Source organism: Tachyglossus aculeatus, chromosome 2 (genome assembly GCF_015852505.1).
Source record: "Tachyglossus aculeatus isolate mTacAcu1 chromosome 2, mTacAcu1.pri, whole genome shotgun sequence".
NCBI lineage: Eukaryota > Metazoa > Chordata > Mammalia > Monotremata > Tachyglossidae > Tachyglossus > Tachyglossus aculeatus.
In genome coordinates, this window is record NC_052067.1 from 17391790 (window position 1) to 17395712 (window position 3923).

Genomic DNA, 3923 nt, shown 5'->3' on the forward strand with positions numbered 1-3923 from the left:
GCACATAGTAAGCATTTAACAAATACTATACCATTTAACAAATACTATAAAAAACTACAAAAAAAAACTGAAGTGGAGTTTGGACAAGTTGAGGGTAAACTCCTCCAAAATGGCATTTCTTTTCTCTTGACCATATACTTGAGTGACCATGTACTTGAATAAAAGAAGCAGCATGGCATAGTGGATAGAGCACGGGCCTGGGGGTCAGAAGGTCTTGGGTTCTAATCCCTGCTCTGCCACTTGTCCACTGCGTAACCTTGGGCAAGTCACTTCACTTCTCTGTGCCTCAGTTACCACATCTGTAAAATGGGGATTGAGACTGTGAGCCCCACATGGGACAGGGACTCTGTCCAACTAAATTTCCTTGTATCCAGCCCTGTGTTTAGTACAGTGACTGACACATATTATTATTATTTCTTTCCCCACCATACTTGTGAAGGCTTATTTAGGCTAAGCATTTTTTCTTTTCTTCCCTGTCCTAGATGCCTTCCATGTGCCATTTTGTTTCTCAAGAGCCCCCTTCCTTCACCATTGCCTTCCCTTGTTTGGGACTGGTGGGAAGCATTGTCTTAGTCCTGCAACCTCTGAGATGTTTAGTGGAAGAGGAGCTGAATTCCTTAAAATGAGGGAAGGTGGTAGGATCACAACTGATACTGGAAATAGTAGTAGTAATACTATTTACTGCGGGTCCACTGACCGAAATGCACTATACGAAGCACTTGGAAAGTACAAGTGACTCATTCCCTCCCGACAAGGAGCTTACACTCTAAAAGGGAAATCAAAGTAAATAATTGAACTAATGAATATACATTAATGCTGAACATGGATATAAATAAACGCTGGAGATGGTTGATGTTTTGAAAGGTATTTTTAAGTGCATATTATGTGCCAGGCACGGTGCTAAGCGCTGGGGTAGATACAAGTTTGGACACAATCCATCCCACATAGGACTCACAGTCTTAATCTCCATTTTACAAATGAGGTGATGGAGCCACAGAGAAGTGAAGTCACTTGCCCAAGATCCCACAGAAGACAAGCAGTGGACTGACATTAGAACCCAGGTCTAACCACTAGACCACACTGCTTCTCTGATGGGTTTATACAGCTTGGGACTCTGGGAACAAATTAAGGAAGGCATGTAGGAGGTTGGGGTTTGGCTGGAGAGTGTTTCAGGACTCTTAGATCAGTGGAAAGGTCCAGACATAGACAATTATTGTAGGGGCAGGCTAATAATAATAATTGTGGAACTCGTTAAGTGCTGTACTACGGGTTGGGTAGATACAGGATAATCAGCTTCCTCAGGACGATCAAAGTCTAAGTACAGGGGAGAACAGGTATTGAATCCCCATTTTGCAGATGAGGGAAATGAGGAACAAATAAGTTAAGACAATTATCCAGTCACACAGCAGACAAGTGGCAGAGCTGGGATTAGAACCCAGGTTCTCTGACTGGCAGGTCCACGCTTTCCACTAGGCCATGTTGCTCCTCGGGTAGTTGTTCATTCATTTAATCATATTTATTGAGCACTTACTGTGTGCAGAGCACTGTACTAAGCGCTTGGGAAGTACAAATCGGCAACATATAGAGACGGTCCCTACCCAACAATGGGCTCACAGTCTACAAGGGAGAAAAAACAGCTAGCAGAGGATGATTATGGTACTTATTAAGCACCAACTATATATTCTCAATCTGCACTTATTTAATGGCCTAGGAGTTGGCTTTATCATATACCACACTCAAATTGGCTTCTGATCTATTCTTGAGAACCTGCTAGAAGACCAATCAAGAGGCAATTGTAAGATTTCCCCGGGAGTAGGGGTGGCAGAGGAGGAGGGGGGCTTGAGGTAAATGGGTGGAGCCTTGTTTTGGAAATGTGAACCCCCGAAGTGGTGTAAATGAGCCAGATATTGTCATTTTTAGAAGTGGGATGCTAGAACAAGATTGAAGAATTTGGCAAACAATGCTGTTGAATTTATTGGAATTTTGGCCGAGTTTTTCATTGTTCTTATTGTGGTTCAGGAATCCAGAGGCTCTTGGATACACTGTTAGTCAAATGCTTTCAGAAGTTTGATAGTAAGTAAATAGGATCCAAACACACATCAGATAATGCTTTGTATTTAATTGTCAATAAAGCTGCAAGAGTATGACGCATAGAGAGCTGTCCCTAGCCATAATGAAGATGAATACCTCAAGAATCAAATTTCAATGACCGGATGAATCGATCCCATAACACTGGCATATTGAGCTGTGATGCTTCCAGCCTTAATATGCCACATGCAGACCTTTGAAATCTTGCTAACAAGATGGGGATGTAAAGAACAAAAGTCATTTGAATGATTAAAACCACAACACCCAAAATATAGTAGTTATTTTTGCCTAGCTTCTTTAATTCCAGGATTCCTCTGTTTTACCCTTTCTCATTAATAAAATGAATTCCTGGAAGGTATTTGAAAAGACCCAAAGACAGTTCTCAATTATCTGAGGTAATGAGGAGGGCCTGGATCACTGAAATCCACAGACAATCCACAAACTTTATTTTAATCTCAGCATTTAATTTTTTCTTCTCCTCTATCCTCCTCTCTCACTTCTTAGTGTCCTGACCTAATGTTTATGAGGGAAAGATACATGGGGTAGTGGATTCTCTAAATCAAAATAAGAAAAACAGCGTCCTATGAAAACATTATTCTAAAGGTTTTTAAAAACTCCCAAAGAGGAGAACGAACTCCTCCAAACGAAAACTTCTTCCATTTGTGGAAGCCTGTTTGTGAATAAAAAATGCTCATACCAGAACTATACTTCAGCTAATATAGACCTCAGGAATGGTAAAGCCTGGGCCTGGGAGCCAAAGGACCTGGGTTCTAGTACTGCCTCTGACCCTTGTCTGATGTGTGACCTTGGTCAAATCACTTAACTTCTCTGTGCTTCACTTTTCCCAACTGCAAAATGAGGGTTCAGAATCTGTTCTCCCTCCTATTTAGACTGTAGGCCCCATGTGGGACCTGATTATCTTGAGTCTTCCCCTGTGCTCAATACAGCTCTTGGTACATAGGAGGCACCTAAGAAATACCACAATTATTATTCTTTTTATTGTTACTCCTTTACTTGTTCTCTGTCCTACTTGGACTAAAGACCCATGCAGAACAGGGACTGTAACGGGCCTGATTATCTTGTATCTACCCCAGGGTTTAGACAGCCCTTGGTACGCAGTAAGCACTTAACAAAATACCATTTTGAAAAAGAGGTGGGAAAGCACTGTGTGAGAGCTTCTTGTCTCTGATAGTGGTTCTTGGGGTTCACTACCTTGGTGTCAAGAAAGGAGACTGGGTCCATAATGAATGTGGTCCCATGATATGGGGTGGCATCAAAAGCACTCACTGTTTTTCCCTCTCTGAGATTCATGACTTCCTCTCAGGATCTTACTTGGAGAGTTTCCAGTCCTCTACCACTCTCGGCTATGGGAGGGAGAGTCGAGCGGAGGCCTACCCATTCCATTCCTAGCTTGGACAGTGGCTAGTGAGTGGAAGGCAATCGGCTACAAGTCAAAACTCACCTGTGCTGAGCAGTTGTGGCATGGGAGAAAGCCAAGAGTGGAGACAAATTTACTACATGGAAAAAGGCAACGGTAAACCACTTCCATAAATTTACCAAGAAAACTCTATGGATACACTATCAGAAAGATTACAGATAGAGAGTGGGGCATTCTGGGAGAGATGCATCCATGGAGTCGCTATGGGGCAGAGACAACTCGACAGTATAACACAAGACAGGTTAATGACAATGCAGTGTATCAATGCTCACAGTGGAATGAACAGTCCAGGAAATAGTCAAGAAGCTCTGCTGTTGATCTGGTGGTAACATCACAGCTCTGAGAATCAGGAGACCTAGTTTTTTTTTGGGGGGGCAGTGGTATTTGTTAAGCACTT

The 3923-nt window shown here is 42.4% G+C and overlaps 1 non-coding gene across 1 annotated transcript; it reads left to right on the top strand.

Moving 5' to 3' along the window:
- The first annotated feature begins 3402 nt into the window (after nt 1-3402).
- On the top strand, nt 3403-3540 carry LOC119925024. Its single transcript, XR_005449696.1, has one exon. It is a non-coding gene; the product is annotated as a small nucleolar RNA SNORA7 (small nucleolar RNA).
- The last annotated feature ends 383 nt before the right edge of the window (nt 3541-3923 follow it).